The following is a 19,697-nucleotide window of genomic DNA, read 5'->3' on the forward strand; positions in this document are numbered from 1 at the left end:
GGTTCTTTCTCTCTTAGATTGGCTTGGGGTTTGTTCTCTCTTACCCTGGCATGTGGTTCTCTCTCTCTATACCCGGCTTGGGGTTCTTTCTCTCTTACCATGGCATATGGTTCTTTCTCTCTCTCCCCAGCTTGGGGTTATTTCTCTCTTACCGTGGCATGTGGTTCTTTCTCTCTCTCCCCGGCTTGGGGTTCTTTCTCTCTCTCCCTGCCTTGTGGTTCTTTCGCTCTTACCCTGGCATGTGGTTCTTTCTCTCTCTCCCCAGCTTGGGGATCTTTTTCTCTTACCATGCCATGTGGTTCTATCTCTCTCTCCCTGGCATGGAGTTCTTTCTCTCACAGCGGCTTGGGGTTCTTTCTCTCTTACCCTGGCATGTGGTTCTTTCTCGCTCTCTCCGGCTTGTGGTTCTTTCTCTCTCTACCCGGCTTGGGGTTCTTTCTCTCTTACCATGCCATGTGGTTCTTTCTCTCTCTCCCCGGCTTGGACTTCTTTCTCTCACAGCGGCTTGGGGTTCTTTCTGTCTTACCCTGGCATGTGGTTCTTTCTTGCTCTCCCCGGCTTGTAGTTCTTTCTCTCTCTCCCCGGCTTGGGGTTCTTTCTCTCTCTCCCCGGCTTGGGGTTCTTTCTCTCTTACCATGCCATGTGGTTCTTTCTCTCTCTCCCCGGCTTGGGGTTCTTTCTCTCACAGCGGCTTGGGGTTATTTCTCTCTTACCCTGGCATGTGGTTCTTTCTCACTCTCCCTGGATTGTGGTTCTTTCTCTCTCTCCCCGGCTTGGGGTTCTTTCTCTCTTACCATGCCATGTGGTTCTTTCTCACTCTCCCCGACTTGTGGTTCTTTCTCACTCTCCCCGGCTTGTGGTTCTTTCTCTCTCTCCCCGGCTTGTGGTTCTTTAGCTCTTACCATGCCATGTGGTTCTTTCTCTCTCTCCCCGGTTTGGTGTTCTTTCTATCACAGCGGCTGGGAGTTCTTTCTCTCACAGCGGCTTGGGGTTCTTTCTCTCTTACCCAGGCATGTGGTTCTTTCTCTCTCTCCCCGGCTTAGGGTTCTTTCTCTCACAGCGGCTTGGGGTTCTTTCTCTCTTACCCTGGCATGTGGTTCTTTCTCTCTCTCCCCGGCTTGGTTTTTTTTCTCTCTTACCCAGGCATGTGGTTCTTTCTCTATTTCCCCGGCTTGGGGTTCTTTCTCTCACAGCGGCTTGGGGTTTTTTCTCTCTTACCCTGGCATGTTGTTCTTTCTCTCTCTCACCGGCTTGGTTTTTTTCTCTCTTAACCAGGCATGTGGTTCTTTCTCTCTCCCTGGCTTTGGGTTCTTTCTCTCTTACCCTGGCATGTGGTTCTTTCTCTCTATCCCCGGCTTGGGGTTCTTTCTCTCTTACCATGGCATGTGGTTCTTTCGCTCTCTCCCCGGCTTGGGGTTCTTTCTCTCTTACCGTGGAATGTGGTTCTTTCTCTCTCTCCCCGGCTTGGGGTTCTTTCTCTCTCTCTCCCCGGCTTGGGGTTCTTTCTCTCTCTCCCGGCTTGGGGTTCTTTCTCTCTCTCCCCGGCTTGGGGTTCTTTCTCTCTCACCCTGGCATGTGGTTCTTTCTCTCTCTCCCTGGCTTGAGGTTCTTTCTCTCTAACTCTGGCTTGGGGTTCTTTCTCTCTCTTCCCGGATTGGAGTTCTTTCTTTCTTACCATGGCATGTGGTTCTTTCGCTCTCTCAGCGATTTGGGGTTCTTTCTCTCTTACCCTGGCATGTGGTTCTTTCTCTCTCACCCAGGCTTGGGGTTCTTTCTCTCTTACCGTGGCATTTGCTTCTTTCTCTCTCTTCCCGGCTTTGGGTTCTTTCTCTCTCTCTCTCCCCGGCCTGGGGTTCTTTCTTTCTTACCATGGCATGTGGTTCTTTCTCTCTCTCCCTGGCTTGGGGTTCTTTCTCTCTTTCCCCGGCTTTGGGTTCTTTCTCTCTTATCCTGGCATGTGGTTCTTTCTCTCTCTCTCCGGCTTGGGGTTCTTTCCCTCTTACCCAGGCATGTGGTTCTTTCTCTCTCTCCCCGGCTTGGGGTTCTTTCTCTCTCTCCCCGGCTTGTGGTTCTTTAGCTCTTACCATGGCATGTGGTTCTTTCTCTCTCTCCCCGGCTTGGTGTTCTTTCTATCACAGCGGCTGGGAGTTCTTTCTCTCACAGCGGCTTGGGGTTCTTTCTCTCTTACCCCGGCATGTGGTTCTTTCTCTCTCTCCCCGGCTTAGGGTTCTTTCTCTCACAGCGGCTTGGGGTTCTTTCTCTCTTACCCTGGCATGTGGTTCTTTCTCTCTCTCCCAGGCTTGGGGTTTTTTCTCTCTTACCCAGGCATGTGGTTCTTTCTCTATATCCTTGGCTTGGGGTTCTTTCTCTCACAGGGGCTTGGGGTTCTTTCTCTCTTACTCTGGCATGTGGTTCTTTCTCTCTCTGCCCGGCTTGGTTTTTTTTCTCTCTTACCCAGGCATGTGGTTCTTTCTCTCTTCCTGGCTTGGGGTTCTTTCTCTCTTACCCTGACATGTGGTTCTTTCTCTCTCTCCCTGGCTTGAGGTTCTTTCTCTCTAACTCTGGCTTGGGGTTCTTTCGCTCTCTCAGCGACTTGGGGTTCTTTCTCTCTTACCCTGGCATGCGGTTCTTTCTCTCTCTCCCAGGCTTGGGGTTCTTTCTCTCTTACCGTGGCATTTGCTTCTTTCTCTCTCTTCCCGGCTTGGTGTTCTTTCTATCACAGCGGCTGGGAGTTCTTTCTCTCACAGCGGCTTGGGGTTCTTTCTCTCTTACCCCGGCATGTGGTTCTTTCTCTCTCTCCCCGGCTTAGGGTTCTTTCTCTCACAGCGGCTTGGGGATCTTTCTCTCTTACCCTGGCATGTGGTTCTTTCTCTCTCTCCCCAGCTTGGGGTTTTTTCTCTCTTACCCAGGCATGTGGTTCTTTCTCTATTTCCCCGGCTTGGGGTTCTTTCTCTCACAGGGGCTTGGGGTTCTTTCTCTCTTACCCTGGCATGTGGTTCTTTCTCTCTCTGCCCGGCTTGGGGTTCTTTCTCTCTTACCATGGCATGTGGTTTTTTCGCTCTCTCCCCGGCTTGGGGTTATTTCTCTCTTACCCTGGAATGTGGTTCTTTCCCTCTCCCTGGCTTTTGGTTCTTTCTCTCTTACCCTGACATGTGGTTCTTTCTCTCTATCCCCGGTTTGGGGTTCTTTCTCTCTTACCATGGCATGTGGTTTTTTGGCTCTCTCCCCGGCTTGGGGTTCTTTCTCTCTTACCCTGGCATGTGGTTCTTTCCCTCTCTCCCCGGCTTGGGGTTCTTTCTCTCTTACCGTGGCATGTGGTTCTTTCTCTCTCTTCCCGGCTTGGGGTTCTTTCTCTCTCTCTCCCCAGCTTGGGGTTCTTTCTCTCTTACTGTGGCATGTGGTTCTTTCTCTCTCTCCCGGCTTGGGGTTCTTTCTCTCTCTCCCCGGCTTGGGGTTCTTTCTCTCTTACCCTGGCATGTGGTTCTTTCTCTCTCTCCCTGGCTTGAGGTTCTTTTTCTCTAAGACTGGCTTGGGGTTCTTTCTCTCTCTTCCCGGCTTGGGGTTCTTTCTCTCTTACCATGGCATGTGGTTCTTTCGCTCTCTCCCCGACTTGGGGTTCTTTCTCTCTTACCCTGGCATGTGGTTCTTTCTCTCTCTCTCAGGCTTGGGGTTCTTTCTCTCTTACAGTGACATTTGGTTCTTTCTCTCTCTTCCCGGCTTGGGGTTCTTTCTCTCTCTCTCTCCCCGGCCTGGGGTTCTTTCTTTCTTACCATGGCATGTGGTTCTTTCTCTCTCTCCTTGGCTTGGGGTTCTTTCTCTCTTTCCCCGGCTTTGGCTTCTTTGTCTCTTACCCTGGCATGTGGTTCTTTCTCTCTCTCCCTGGCTTGGGGTTATTTCCCTCTTACCCAGGCATGTGGTTCTTTCTGTCTCTCCCCTGCTTGGGGTGCTTTCTCTCTCTCCCCGGCTTGGGGTTCTTTCTCTCTTACCCTGGCATGTGGTTCTTTCTATCTCTCCCCGGCTTGGGGTTCTTTCTCTCTTACACTGGCTTGGGGTTCTTTCTTTCTTACCCTGGCATGTGGTTCTTTCTCTCTCTCCCCGGCTTGGGGTTCTTTCTCTCTTACACTGGCTTGGGGTTCTTTCTCTCTTACTCTGGCATGTGATTCTTTCTCTCTCTCTCCGGCTTGGGGTTCTTTCTCTCTTCTCCCGGCTTGGGGTTCTTTCTCTCTTACCCTGGCATGTGGTTCTTTCTCTCTCTCCCATGCTTGGGGTTCTTTCTCTCTCTCCCCTGCTTGGGGTTCTTTCTCTCTTACCGTGGCATGTGGTTCTTTCTCTCTCTCCCCGGCTTGGGGTTCTTCCTCTCTCTCCCAGGCTTGGGGTTCTTTCTCTCTTACCCTGGCATGTGGTTCTTTCTCTTTCTCCCCGGCTTGGGGTTCTTTCTCTCTTACCCTGGCATGTGGTTCTTTCTCTCTCTCCCCAGCTTGGGGTTCTTTTTCTATTACCCTGGCATGTGGTTCTTTCTCTCTCTCCCCGGCTTGGGGTTCTTTCTCTCCCCGGCTTGGGGTTTTTCTCTCTTACCCTGGCATGTGTTTCTTTCTCTCTCCCCGGCTTGGAGTTCTTTCTCTCTTACCCTGGCATGTGGTTCTTTCTCTCTCTCCCCAGCTTGGGGTTCTTTCTCTCTCTCCCCGGCTTCGAGTTCTTTCTCTCTTACCCTGGCATGTGGTTCTTTCTCTCTCTCCCCGGCTTCGGGTTCTTTCTCTCTTACGCTGGCATGTGGTTCTTTCTCTCTCTCCCCGGCTTGGCGTTCTTTCTCTATTACCCTGGCATGTGGTTCTTTCTCTCTCTCTATGGCTTGGGGTTCTTTCTCTCTTACCCTGGCATGCGATTCTTTCTCCCTCTCCCCAGTTTGGCGTTCTTTCTCTCTTACCCTGGCATGTGATTCTTTCTCTCACAGCGGCTTGGGATTCTTTCTCTCTTACCCGGGCATGTGGTTCTTTCTCTCACTCCCCTGCTTGGGGTTCTTTCTCTCTCTCCCCGGCTTGGGGTTCTTTCACTCTTACCGTGGCATGTGGTTCCTTCTCTCCCCGGCTCAGGGTTCTTTCTCTCTCTCCCCAGCTTGGGGTTCTTTCTCCCTTACCCTGCCATGTGGTTCTTTCTCTCTCTCCTTGGCATGGGGTTCTTTCTCTCACAGCGGCTTGGGGTTCTTTCTCTCTTACCCTGGCATGTGGTTCTTTCTCTCTCTCCGGTTTGTGGTTCTTTCTCTCTTACTGTCATGATCTCTGCTTCCAAAAGGTCAGGGTTTTCCCAACTCCCTTGGAAGCAGATCCATAACCCAGGTTCCGAGTGCCAACCAGTCCCAATTGGGACCTTTTGGACCCAGTCCTGGCGCCAGTGGCACCAGGCTCATAAATATGCCCAGTCCCAGCGCTGGAAGCGCCGGGCTCATAATGCTTGGGTGGACTTACCTTCAGCAGACCATGCTGCTTACTTGCCTGCCAGTTGAGCCTCTGATCCTCTTCTGTTTGGAACTACTTTTCCTGTTGGGTGGGGCTGGAGCCACTCCCTAGATTCAGAACACTGGAACTCTTCTGGAAGGCAGGAACTCTTTTCTTACTTAGGCGTGGCTGTGGAAGGAGACACCTAAGCACTACAGGAGGCTATTTAAACCACACCCGGTGGATGAATCTTGCTTTGCGTTATTCTGCAACCTCTGCAGCAGAACGCTCATCGTGTCTTCTGCATCCGGTCCTGGGCCTAAGGAAAAAGGCTTACCATCCTGAATCCAGTCTTCAGCAACACCTATAAAGACAAGAAAGAACAGGTTAGCATTCCGGTATCTGAAAGGCAAAGGCTTACCTACTCTTCGTGCGCTCCGGAGGTCTTCACACTGCATTCCGGCATCTGAAAGACAAAAGTTTACCAACTCTTCGCACGCTCGGAGGCCTTCGGCGCTGCATCCCGCATCTGAAAGACAAAACAAGGTGCGTTTAAAGTCATTGGGGAACTTTAATACTCACGTGCCATTACTCCTTTCCACATCTAATCCAGTGGGTATTCCGGCACCCTGCAGCCACTCCGAACTCGTACCTGCAAAATAAAAAGACAGTTAGAGCGCATAGTGAAGCAGGCAACAAGCGCTTACTTACGTGCTTCCAGGCGCTTCTATTCATCACACGGGCTCCATCTTCAACTCACTTCAGCCCGTCATCCGCCATCGCCGGAACCCTGCAAAACAAGAGACATCATTACTAAAGACTTTAAAGACATTTGAATGACTCGAAACTTACCGTTCGTGCAGTAAACGACGGACAGCAGTCCCCTGAAGTCAAGAGGCCTGCGCTACCTATCCAGTGAAGAAACTGGTTACAGCACCCTGCCCCGAGGCAGATGGAGAGCTCGGCATTCACTTACCTAAGGTGAGAGCGTTAACCTTTGGGGGTCTACAGGAGAGGAGAAGAGGAAAGAGATAGGGACACCCCAATAACCCCAGTTCATTAACCCCATATTTTCTATCTGCAGACATCTTACTCTACATGTCAGGCATACAGTGCACAGAGGTCCAGCCCAAAGAGCCAACCGGGTGCTACACATCACCTTTGAAGATACGGTAGTCGCCCAGTCAAGACCGGCGCCTCTGCGAGAATCAGGTGAGCGTTACACTTATCCTGGCATGTGGTTCTTTCTCTCTCTCCCCGGCTTGGGGTTCTTTCGCTCTTACCATGCCATGTGTTCTTTCTCTCTCTCCCCGGCTTGGGGTTCTTTCTCTCACAGGGGCTTGGGGTTCTTTCTCTCACAGCGGCTTGGGGTTCTTTCTCTCTTACCCAGGCATGTGGTTCTTTCTCTCTCTCCACAGCTTGGGGTTCTTTCTCTCACAGCGGCTTGAGGTTCTTTCTCTCTTACCCTGGCATGTGCTTCTTTCTCTCTCTCCCCGGCTTGGGGTTCTTTCTCTCTCTCCCCGGCTTCGAGTTCTTTCTCTCTTACCCTGGCATGTGGTTCTTTCTCTCTCTCCCCGGCTTCGGGTTCTTTCTCTCTTACGCTGGCATGTGGTTCTTTCTCTCTCTCCCCGGCTTGGCGTTCTTTCTCTATTACCCTGGCATGTGGTTCTTTCTCTCTCTCTATGGCTTGGGGTTCTTTCTCTCTTACCCTGGCATGCGATTCTTTCTCCCTCTCCCCAGTTTGGCGTTCTTTCTCTCTTACCCTGGCATGTGATTCTTTCTCTCACAGCGGCTTGGGATTCTTTCTCTCTTACCCGGGCATGTGGTTCTTTCTCTCACTCCCCTGCTTGGGGTTCTTTCTCTCTCTCCCCGGCTTGGGGTTCTTTCACTCTTACCGTGGCATGTGGTTCCTTCTCTCCCCGGCTCAGGGTTCTTTCTCTCTCTCCCCAGCTTGGGGTTCTTTCTCCCTTACCCTGCCATGTGGTTCTTTCTCTCTCTCCTTGGCATGGGGTTCTTTCTCTCACAGCGGCTTGGGGTTCTTTCTCTCTTACCCTGGCATGTGGTTCTTTCTCTCTCTCCGGTTTGTGGTTCTTTCTCTCTTACTGTCATGATCTCTGCTTCCAAAAGGTCAGGGTTTTCCCAACTCCCTTGGAAGCAGATCCATAACCCAGGTTCCGAGTGCCAACCAGTCCCAATTGGGACCTTTTGGACCCAGTCCTGGCGCCAGTGGCACCAGGCTCATAAATATGCCCAGTCCCAGCGCTGGAAGCGCCGGGCTCATAATGCTTGGGTGGACTTACCTTCAGCAGACCATGCTGCTTACTTGCCTGCCAGTTGAGCCTCTGATCCTCTTCTGTTTGGAACTACTTTTCCTGTTGGGTGGGGCTGGAGCCACTCCCTAGATTCAGAACACTGGAACTCTTCTGGAAGGCAGGAACTCTTTTCTTACTTAGGCGTGGCTGTGGAAGGAGACACCTAAGCACTACAGGAGGCTATTTAAACCACACCCGGTGGATGAATCTTGCTTTGCGTTATTCTGCAACCTCTGCAGCAGAACGCTCATCGTGTCTTCTGCATCCGGTCCTGGGCCTAAGGAAAAAGGCTTACCATCCTGAATCCAGTCTTCAGCAACACCTATAAAGACAAGAAAGAACAGGTTAGCATTCCGGTATCTGAAAGGCAAAGGCTTACCTACTCTTCGTGCGCTCTGGAGGTCTTCACACTGCATTCCGGCATCTGAAAGACAAAAGTTTACCAACTCTTCGCACGCTCGGAGGCCTTCGGCGCTGCATCCCGCATCTGAAAGACAAAACAAGGTGCGTTTAAAGACATCGGGGAACTTTAATACTCACGTGCCATTACTCCTTTCCACATCTAATCCAGTGGGTATTCCGGCACCCTGCAGCCGCTCCGAACTCGTACCTGCAAAATAAAAAGACAGTTAGAGCGCATAGTGAAGCAGGCAACAAGCGCTTACTTACGTGCTTCCAGGCGCTTCTATTCATCACACAGGCTCCATCTTCAACTCACTTCAGCCCGTCATCCGCCATCGCCGGAACCCTGCAAAACAAGAGACATCATTACTAAAGACTTTAAAGACATTTGAATGACTCGAAACTTACCGTTCGTGCAGTAAACGACGGACAGCAGTCCCCTGAAGTCAAGAGGCCTGCGCTACCTATCCAGTGAAGAAACTGGTTACAGCACCCTGCCCCGAGGCAGATGGAGAGCTCGGCATTCACTTACCTAAGGTGAGAGCGTTAACCTTTGGGGGTCTACAGGAGAGGAGAAGAGGAAAGAGATAGGGACACCCCAATAACCCCAGTTCATTAACCCCAAATTTTCTATCTGCAGACATCTTACTCTACACGTCAGGCATACAGTGCACAGAGGTCCAGCCCAAAGAGCCAACCGGGTGCTACACATCACCTTTGAAGATACGGTAGTCGCCCAGTCAAGACCGGCGCCTCTGCGAGAATCAGGTGAGCGTTACACTTATCCTGGCATGTGGTTCTTTCTCTCTCTCCCCGGCTTGGGGTTCTTTCGCTCTTACCATGCCATGTGTTCTTTCTCTCTCTCCCCGGCTTGGGGTTCTTTCTCTCACAGGGGCTTGGGGTTATTTCTCTCACAGCGGCTTGGGGTTCTTTCTCTCTTACCCAGGCATGTGGTTCTTTCTCTCTCTCCACAGCTTGGGGTTCTTTCTCTCACAGCGGCTTGAGGTTCTTTCTCTCTTACCCTGGCATGTGCTTCTTTCTCTCTCTCCCCGGCTTGGTGTTTTTTCTCTCTTACCCAGGAATGTGGTTCTTTCTCTCTTTCCCCGGCTTGGGGTTCTTTCTCTCACAGCGGCTTGGGGTTCTTTCTCTCTTACCCTGGCATGTGGTTCTTTCTCTCTCTCCCGGGCTTGGGTTTTTTTCTCTCTTACCCAGGCATGTGGTTCTTTCTCTCTCTCTATGGCTTGGGGTTCTTTCTCTCTTACCCTGGCATGCGATTCTTTCTCCCTCTCCCCAGTTTGGCGTTCTTTCTCTCTTACCCTGGCATGTGATTCTTTCTCTCACAGCGGCTTGGGATTCTTTCTCTCTTACCCGGGCATGTGGTTCTTTCTCTCACTCCCCTGCTTGGGGTTCTTTCTCTCTCTCCCCGGCTTGGGGTTCTTTCACTCTTACCGTGGCATGTGGTTCCTTCTCTCCCCGGCTCAGGGTTCTTTCTCTCTCTCCCCAGCTTGGGGTTCTTTCTCCCTTACCCTGCCATGTGGTTCTTTCTCTCTCTCCTTGGCATGGGGTTCTTTCTCTCACAGCGGCTTGGGGTTCTTTCTCTCTTACCCTGGCATGTGGTTCTTTCTCTCTCTCCGGTTTGTGGTTCTTTCTCTCTTACTGTCATGATCTCTGCTTCCAAAAGGTCAGGGTTTTCCCAACTCCCTTGGAAGCAGATCCATAACCCAGGTTCCGAGTGCCAACCAGTCCCAATTGGGACCTTTTGGACCCAGTCCTGGCGCCAGTGGCACCAGGCTCATAAATATGCCCAGTCCCAGCGCTGGAAGCGCCGGGCTCATAATGCTTGGGTGGACTTACCTTCAGCAGACCATGCTGCTTACTTGCCTGCCAGTTGAGCCTCTGATCCTCTTCTGTTTGGAACTACTTTTCCTGTTGGGTGGGGCTGGAGCCACTCCCTAGATTCAGAACACTGGAACTCTTCTGGAAGGCAGGAACTCTTTTCTTACTTAGGCGTGGCTGTGGAAGGAGACACCTAAGCACTACAGGAGGCTATTTAAACCACACCCGGTGGATGAATCTTGCTTTGCGTTATTCTGCAACCTCTGCAGCAGAACGCTCATCGTGTCTTCTGCATCCGGTCCTGGGCCTAAGGAAAAAGGCTTACCATCCTGAATCCAGTCTTCAGCAACACCTATAAAGACAAGAAAGAACAGGTTAGCATTCCGGTATCTGAAAGGCAAAGGCTTACCTACTCTTCGTGCGCTCTGGAGGTCTTCACACTGCATTCCGGCATCTGAAAGACAAAAGTTTACCAACTCTTCGCACGCTCGGAGGCCTTCGGCGCTGCATCCCGCATCTGAAAGACAAAACAAGGTGCGTTTAAAGACATCGGGGAACTTTAATACTCACGTGCCATTACTCCTTTCCACATCTAATCCAGTGGGTATTCCGGCACCCTGCAGCCGCTCCGAACTCGTACCTGCAAAATAAAAAGACAGTTAGAGCGCATAGTGAAGCAGGCAACAAGCGCTTACTTACGTGCTTCCAGGCGCTTCTATTCATCACACAGGCTCCATCTTCAACTCACTTCAGCCCGTCATCCGCCATCGCCGGAACCCTGCAAAACAAGAGACATCATTACTAAAGACTTTAAAGACATTTGAATGACTCGAAACTTACCGTTCGTGCAGTAAACGACGGACAGCAGTCCCCTGAAGTCAAGAGGCCTGCGCTACCTATCCAGTGAAGAAACTGGTTACAGCACCCTGCCCCGAGGCAGATGGAGAGCTCGGCATTCACTTACCTAAGGTGAGAGCGTTAACCTTTGGGGGTCTACAGGAGAGGAGAAGAGGAAAGAGATAGGGACACCCCAATAACCCCAGTTCATTAACCCCAAATTTTCTATCTGCAGACATCTTACTCTACACGTCAGGCATACAGTGCACAGAGGTCCAGCCCAAAGAGCCAACCGGGTGCTACACATCACCTTTGAAGATACGGTAGTCGCCCAGTCAAGACCGGCGCCTCTGCGAGAATCAGGTGAGCGTTACACTTATCCTGGCATGTGGTTCTTTCTCTCTCTCCCCGGCTTGGGGTTCTTTCGCTCTTACCATGCCATGTGTTCTTTCTCTCTCTCCCCGGCTTGGGGTTCTTTCTCTCACAGGGGCTTGGGGTTCTTTCTCTCACAGCGGCTTGGGGTTCTTTCTCTCTTACCCAGGCATGTGGTTCTTTCTCTCTCTCCACAGCTTGGGGTTCTTTCTCTCACAGCGGCTTGAGGTTCTTTCTCTCTTACCCTGGCATGTGCTTCTTTCTCTCTCTCCCCGGCTTGGTGTTTTTTCTATCTTACCCAGGAATGTGGTTCTTTCTCTCTTTCCCCGGCTTGGGGTTCTTTCTCTCACAGCGGCTTGGGGTTCTTTCTCTCTTACCCTGGCATGTGGTTCTTTCTCTCTCTCCCGGGCTTGGGTTTTTTTCTCTCTTACCCAGGCATGTGGTTCTTTCTCTCTCCCTGGCTTGGGGTTCTTTCTCTCTATACCCGGCTTGGGGTTCTTTCTCTCTTACCATGGCATATGGTTCTTTCTCTCTCTCCCCGGCTTGGGGTTCTTTCTCTCTTACGCTGGCATGTGGTTCTTTCTCTCTCTCCCCAGCTTGGGGTTCTTTCTCTCTTACCGTGGCATGTGGTTCTTTCTCTCTCTCCCCGGCTTGGGGCTCTTTCTCTCTCTCTCCCCGGCTTGGGGTTCTTTCGCTCTAACCCTGGCATGTGGTTCTTTCTCTTTCTCCCCGGCTTGGGATTGTTTCTCTCTTACACTGGCTTGGGGTTCTTTCTCTCTTACCCTGTCATGTGGTTTTTTCTCTCTCTCTCCCCGGCTTGTGGTTCTTTCTCTCTTACCATGGCATGTGTTTCATTCTCTCTCTCCCCGTCTTGGGGTTCTTTCTCTCTTACCCGGGCATGTGGTTCTTTCTCTCTCTCCCCGGCTTGGGGTTCTTTCTCTCACAGCGGCTTGGGGTTCTTTCTCTCTTACCCAGGCATATGGTTCTTTCTCTCTCTCCCCGGCTTGGGGTTCTTTCTCTCACAGCGGCTTGGGGTTCTTTCTCTCTTACCCAGGCATATGGTTCTTTCTCTCTCTCCCCGGCTTGGGGTTCTTTCTCTCTCTCCCCGTCTTGGGGTTCTTTCTCTCTTACCGTGGCATGTGGTTCTTTCTCTCTCTCACCGGCTTGGGGTACTTTCTCTCTTACCGTGGCATGTCGTTCTTTCTCTCTCTCTCCCCATCTTGGGGTTCTTTCTCTCTCTCACTGGCATGGGGTTCTTTCTCTCACAGCGGCTTGGGGTTCTTTCTCTCTCGCCCCGGCTTGGGGTTCTTTCTCTCTTAGACTGGCTTGGGGTTCTTTCTCTCTTACCCTTAATGTGATTCTTTGTCTCTGTATCCCCGGCTTGGGGTTCTTTCTCTTTTACCCTGGCATGTGGTTCTTTCTCTCTCTCCCCTGCTTGGGGTTCTTTCTCTCTCTCCCCGGCTTGGGGTTCTTCCTCTCTTACCCTGGCATGTGGTTCTCTCTCTCTCTCCCCCTCTCTCCCCGGCTTGGGGTTCTTTCTCTCTTACCATGGCATGTGGTTCTTTCTCTCTCTCCCCGGCTTGGGGTTCTTTCTCTCTTACCCTGGCATGTGGTTCTTTCTCTCTCTCCCCAGCTTGGGGTTTTTTCTCTCTTACCGTGGCATGTGGTTCTTTCTCTCTCTCCACGGCTTGGGGTTCTTTCTCTCACAGCGGTTTGAGGTTCTTTCTCTCTTACCCTGGCATGTGGTTCTTTCTCTCTCTCCCCGGCTTGGTGTTTTTTCTCTCTTACCCAGGAATGTGCTTCTTTCTCTCTTTCCCCGGCTTTGGGTTCTTTCTCTCACAGCGGCTTGGGGTTCTTTCTCTCTTACCCTGGCATGTGGTTCTTTCTCTCTCTCCCGGGCTTGGGTTTTTTTCTCTCTTAGCCAGGCATGTGGTTCTTTCTCTCTCCCTGGCTTGGGGTTCTTTCTCTCTTACCCTGGCATGTGGTTCTTTCTCTCTATACCCGGCTTGGGGTTCTTTCTCTCTTACCATGGCATATGGTTCTTTCTCTCTCTCCCCGGCTTGGGGTTCTTTCTCTCTTACCCTGGCATGTGGTTCTTTCTCTCTCTCCCCAGCTTGGGGGTTCTTTCTCTCTTACCGTGGCATGTGGTTCTTTCTCTCTCTCCCCGGCTTGGGGCTCTTTCTCTCTCTCTCCCTGGCTTGGGGTTCTTTCACTCTTACCCAGGCATATGGTTCTTTCTCTCTCTCCCCGGCTTAGGGTTCTTTCTCTCTCTCCCCGTCTTGGGGTTCTTTCTCTCTTACCGTGGCATGTGGTTCTTTCTCTCTCTCACCGGCTTGGGATTCTTTCTCTCTTACCGTGGCATGTCGTTCTTTCTCTCTCTCTCCCCGTCTTGGGGTTCTTTCTCTCTCTCCCTGGCATGGGGTTCTTTCTCTCACAGCGGCTTGGGGTTCTTTCTCTCTCGCCCCGGCTTGGGGTTCTTTCTCTCTTAGACTGGCTTGGGGTTCTTTCTCTCTTACCCTTAATGTGATTCTTTCTCTCTGTATCCCCGGCTTGGGGTTCATTCTCTTTTACCCTGGCATGTGGTTCTTTCTCTCTCTCCCCTGCTTGGGGTTCTTTCTCTCTCTTCCCGGCTTGGGGTTCTTCCTCTCTTACCCTGGCATGTGGTTCTCTCTCTCTCTCCCCGGCTTGGGGTTCTTTCTCTCTTACCATGGCATGTGGTTCTTTATCTCTCTCCCCCTCGGCTTGGGGTTCTTTCTCTCTTACCCTGGCATGTGGTTCTTTCTCTCTCTCCCCAGCTTGGGGTTTTTTCTCTCTTACCGTGGCATGTGGTTCTTTCTCTCTCTCCACGGCTTGGGGTTCTTTCTCTCACAGCGGTTTGAGGTTCTTTCTCTCTTACCCTGGCATGTGGTTCTTTCTCTCTCTCCCCGGCTTGCTGTTTTTTCTCTCTTATCCAGGAATGTGCTTCTTTCTCTCTTTCCCCGGCTTTGGGTTCTTTCTCTCACAGCGGCTTGGGGTTCTTTCTCTCTTACCCTGGCATGTGGTTCTTTCTCTCTCTCCCGGGCTTGGGTTTTTTTCTCTCTTACCCAGGCATGTGGTTCTTTCTCTCTCCCTGGCTTGGGGTTCTTTCTCTCTTACCCTGGCATGTGGTTCTTTCTCTCTATACCCGGCTTGGGGTTCTTTCTCTCTTACCATGGCATATGGTTCTTTCTCTCTCTCCCCGGCTTGGGGTTCTTTCTCTCTTACCCTGGCAGGTGGTTCTTTCTCTCTCTCCCCAGCTTGAGGTTCTTTCTCTCTTACCGTGGCATGTGGTTCTTTCTCTCTCTCCCCGGCTTGGGGCTCTTTCTCTCTCTCTCCCTGGCTTGGGGTTCTTTCACTCTTACCATGGCATGTGGTTCTTTCTCTCTCTCCCCGGCTTGGGGTTCTTTCTTTCTTACCCTGGCATGTAGTTCTTTCTCTCTCTCCCCGGCTTGGGGTTCTTTCTCTCTTACACTGGCTTGGGGTTCTTTCGCTCTTACCCTGGCATGTGGTTCTTTCTCTCTCTCCCCGGCTTGGGATTGTTTCTCTCTTACACTGGCTTGGGGTTCTTTCTCTCTTACCCTGTCATGTGTTTTTTGCTCTCTCTCTCCCGGGCTTGTGGTTCTTTCTCTCTTACCATGGCATGTGGTTCATTCTCTCTCTCCCCTGCTTGGGGTTCTTTCTCTCTTACCCTGGCATGTGGTTCTTTTTCTCCCTCCCGGGCTTGGGTTTTTTTCTCTCTTACCCAAGCATGTGGTTATTTCTCTCTCCCTGGCTTGGGGTTCTTTCTCTCTTACCCTGGCATGTGGTTCTTTCTCTCTATACCCAGCTTGGGGTTCTTTCTCTCTTACCATGGCATATGGTTCTTTCTCTCTCTCCCCGGCTTGGGGTTCTTTCTCTCTTACCCTGGCATGTGGTTCTTTCTCTCTCTCCCCAGCTTGGGGTTCTTATTCTCTTACCATGGCATGTGGTTCTTTCTCTCTCTCCCCGGCTTGGGGCTCTTTCTCTCTCTCTCCCTGGCTTGGGGTTCTTTCACTCTTACCATGGCATGTGGTTCTTTCTCTCTCTCCCCGGCTTGGGGTTCTTTCTCTCTTACACTGGCTTGGGGTTCTTTCACTCTTACCATGGCATGTGGTTCTTTCTCTCTCTCCCCGGCTTGGGGTTCTTTCTCTCTTACACTGGCTTGGAGTTCTTTCTCTCTTACCTTGCCATGTGTTTTTTTCTCTCTCTCTCCCCTGCTTGTGGTTCTTTCTCTCTTACCCAGGCATATGGTTCTTTCGCTCTCTCCCCGGCTTGGGGTTCTTTCTCTCTCTCCCCGTCTAGGGGTTCTTTCTCTCTTACCGTGGCATGTGGTTCTTTCTCTCTCTCACCGGCTTGGGGTTCTTTATCTCTCTCCCCGGCTTAGGGTTCTTTCTCTCTTACCGTGGCATGTCGTTCTTTCTCTCTCTCTCCCCGTCTTGGGGTTCTTTCTCTCTCTCCCTGGCATGGGGTTCTTTCTCTCACAGCGGCTTGGGGTTCTTTCTCTCTCTCCCCGGCTTGGGGTTCTTTCTCTCTTAGACTGGTTTGGGGTTCTTTCTCTCTTACCCTGGCATGTGGTTCTTTCTCTCTCTCCCCTGCTTGGGGTTCTTTCTCTCTCTCCCTGGCTTGGGGTTCTTCCTCTCTTACCCTGGCATGAGGTTCTCTCTCTCTCTCCCGGGCTTGGTTTTTTTTCTCTCTTACCCAGGCATCTGGTTCTTTCTCTCTCCCTGGCTAGGGGTTCTTTCTCTCTTACCCTGGCATGTGGTTCTTTCTCTCTCTCCCCGGCTTGGGGTTCTTCCTCTCTTACCCTGGCATGTGGTTGTCTCTCTCTGTCCCCGGCTTGGGGTTCTTTATCTCTTACCATGGAATATGGTTCTTTCTCTCTCTGCCCGGCTTGGGGTTCTTTCTCTCTTACCCTGGCATGTGGTTCTTCTCTCTCTCCCACGTTTGGGGTTCTTTCTCTCTTACCTTGGCATGTGGTTCTTTCTCTCACTCCATGGCTTGGGGTTCTTTCTCTTGCAGTGGTTTGAGGTTCTTTCTCTCTTACCCTGGCATGTGGTCCTTTCTCTCTCTCCCCGGCTTGGTGTTTTTTCTCTCTTACCCAGGAATGTGGTTCTTTCTCTCTTTCCCCGGCTTGGGGTTCTTTCTCTCACAGCGGCTTGGGGTTCTTTCTCTCTTACCCTGGCATGTGGTTCTTTCTCTCTATACCCAGCTTGGGGTTCTTTCTCTCTTACCATGGCATATGGTTCTTTCTCTCTCTCCCCGGCTTGGGGTTCTTTCTCTCTTACCCTGGCATGTGGTTCTTTCTCTCTCTCCCCAGCTTGGGGTTCTTATTCTCTTACCGTGGCATGTGGTTCTTTCTCTCTCTCCCCGGCTTGGGGCTCTTTCTCTCTCTCTCCCTGGCTTGGGGTTCTTTCACTCTTACCGTGGCATGTGGTTCTTTCTCTCTCTCCCCCGCTTGGGGCTCTTTCTCTCTCTCTCCCTGGCTTGGGGTTCTTTCACTCTTACCATGGCATGTGGTTCTTTCTCTCTCTCCCCGGCTTGGGGTTCTTTCTCTCTTACCCTGGCATGTAGTTCTTTCTCTCTCTCCCCGGCTTGGGGTTCTTTCTCTCTTACACTGGCTTGGGGTTCTTTCGCTTTTACCCTGGCATGTGGTTCTTTCTCTCTCTCCCCGGCTTGGGATTGTTTCTCTCTTACACTGGCTTGGGGTTCTTTCTCTCTTACCCTGTCATGTGTTTTTTGCTCTCTCTCTCCCGGGCTTGTGGTTCTTTCTCTCTTACCATGGCATGTGGTTCATTCTCTCTCTCCCCTGCTTGGGGTTCTTTCTCTCTTACCCTGGCATGTGGTTCTTTCTCTCTCTCCCCGGCTTGGGGTTCTTTCTCTCACAGCGGCTTGGGGTTCTTTCTCTCTTACCCAGGCATATGGTTCTTTCTCTCTCTCCCCGGCTTGGGGTTCTTTCTCTCTCACCCCATCTTGGGGTTCTTTCTCTCTTACCGTGGCATGTGGTTCTTTCTCTCTCTCACCGGCTTGGGGTTCTTTCTCTCTCTCCCCGGATTGGGGTTCTTTCTCTCTTACCGTGGCATGTCGTTCTTTCTCTCTCTCTCCCCGTCTTGGGGTTCTTTCTCTCCCTCCCTGGCATGGGGTTCTTTCTCTCACAGAGTCTTGGGGTTCTTTCTCTCACTCCCCGGCTTGGGGTTCTTTCTCTCTTAGACTGGCTTGGGGTTCTTTCTCTCTTACCCTGGAATGTGATTCTTTCTCTCTGTATCCCCGGCTTGGGGTTCTTTCTCTCTTACCCTGGCATGTGGTTCTTTCTCACCCTGGCATGTGGTTCTTTCTCTCTCTCCCCTGCTTGGGGTTCTTTCTCTCTCTCCCCGGCTTGGGGTTCTTCCTCTCTTACCCTGGCATGTGGTTGTCTCTCTCTCTCCCCGGCTTGGGGTTCTTTCTCTCTTACCATGGAATATGGTTCTTTCTCTCTCTGCCCGGCTTGGGGTTCTTTCTCTCTTACCCTGGCATGTGGTTCTTTCTCTCTCTCCCAAGCTTGGGGTTCTTTCTCTCTTACCGTGGCATGTGGTTCTTTCTCTCTCTCCATGGCTTGGGGTTCTTTCTCTTGCAGTGGTTTGAGGTTCTTTCTCTCTTACCCTGGCATGTGGTTCTTTCTCTCTCTCCCCAGCTTGGTGTTTTTTCTCTCTTACCCAGGAATGTGGTTCTTTCTCTCTTTCCCCGGCTTGGGGTTCTTTCTCTCACAGCGGCTTGGGGTTCTTTCTCTCTTACCCTGGCATGTGGTTCTTTCTCTCTATACCCAGCTTGGGGTTCTTTCTCTCTTACCCTGGCATGTGGTTCTTTCTCTCTCTCCCAAGCTTGGGGTTCTTTCTCTCTTGCCGTGGCATGTGGTTCTTTCTCTCTCTCCATGGCTTGGGGTTCTTTCTCTTGCAGTGGTTTGAGGTTCTTTCTCTCTTACCCTGGCATATGGTTCTTTCTCTCTCTCCCCGGCTTGGGGTTCTTTCTCTCTTACCCTGGCATGTGGTTCTTTCTCTCTCTCCCCAGCTTGGGGTTCTTATTCTCTTACCGTGGCATGTGGTTCTTTCTCTCTCTCCCCGGCTTGGGGCTCTTTCTCTCTCTCTCCCTGGCTTGGGGTTCTTTCACTCTTACCATGGCATGTGGTTCTTTCTCTCTCTCCCCGGCTTGGGGTTCTTTCTCTCTTACACTGGCTTGGGGTTCTTTCGCTCTTACCCTGGCATGTGGTTCTTTCTCTCTCTCCCTGGCTTGGGATTGTTTCTCTCTTACACTGGCTTGGGGTTCTTTCTCTCTTACCTTGCCATGTGGTTTATTCTCTCTCTCTCCCCTGCTTGTGGTTCTTTCTCTCTTACCCAGGCATATGGTTCTTTCGCTCTCTCCCCGGCTTGGGGTTCTTTCTCTCTCTCCCCGTCTAGGGGTTCTTTCTCTCTTACCTTGGCATGTGGTTCTTTCTCTCTCTCACCGGCTTGGGGTTCTTTATCTCTCTCCCCGGCTTAGGGTTCTTTCTCTCTTACCGTGGCATGTCGTTCTTTCTCTCTCTCTCCCCGTCTTGGGGTTCTTTCTCTCTCTCCCTGGCATGGGGTTCTTTCTCTCACAGCGGCTTGGGGTTCTTTCTCTCTCTCCCCGGCTTGGGGTTCTTTCTCTCTTAGACTGGTTTGGCGTTCTTTCTCTCTTACCCTGAAATTTGATTCTTTCTCTCTGTATCCCCAGCTTGGGGTTCTTTCTCTCTTACCCTGGCATGTGGTTCTTTCTCTCTCTCCCCTGCTTGGGGTTCTTTCTCTCTCTCCCTGGCTTGGGGTTCTTCCTCTCTTACCCTGGCATGAGGTTCTCTCTCTCTCTCCCGGGCTTGGTTTTTTTTCTCTCTTACCCAGGCATCTGGTTCTTTCTCTCTCCCTGGCTAGGGGTTCTTTCTCTCTTACCCTGGCATGTGGTTCTTTCTCTCTATCCCCGGCTTGGGGTTCTTTCTCTCTTACCATGGCATGTGGTTCTTTCTCTGTCTCCCCGGCGTGGGCTTCTTTCTCCCTTACCCTGCCATGTGGTTCTTTCTCTCTCTCCCTGGCATGGGGTTCTTTCTCTCACAGTGGCATGTGGTTCTTTCTCTCTCTCCCCGGCTTGGGGTTCTTTCTCTCTTACACTGGCTTGGGGTTCTTTCTCTCTTACCCTGGAATGTGATTCTTTCTCTCTGTCTCCCAGGCTTGGGGTTCTTTCTCTCTTACCTTGGTATGTGGTTCTTTCTCTCTCTCCCCTGCGTGGTGTTCTTTCTCTTTCTCCTGGGCTTGGGGTTCTTTCTCTCTTACCCTGGCATGTGATTCTTTCTCTCTCTCCCCGGCTGGGGGTTCTTTCTCTCTTACCCTGGAATGTGATTTCTTTCTCTAACAGCGGCTTGGGGTTCTTTCTCTCTTACCCTGGCATGTGGTACTTTCTCTCTCTCCCCAGCTTGGGGTTCTTTCTCTCTTAC

This window comes from Ambystoma mexicanum, chromosome 3p, assembly GCF_040938575.1.
Source record: "Ambystoma mexicanum isolate Mex_15411 chromosome 3p, UKY_AmexF1_1, whole genome shotgun sequence".
Taxonomy (NCBI): domain Eukaryota; kingdom Metazoa; phylum Chordata; class Amphibia; order Caudata; family Ambystomatidae; genus Ambystoma; species Ambystoma mexicanum.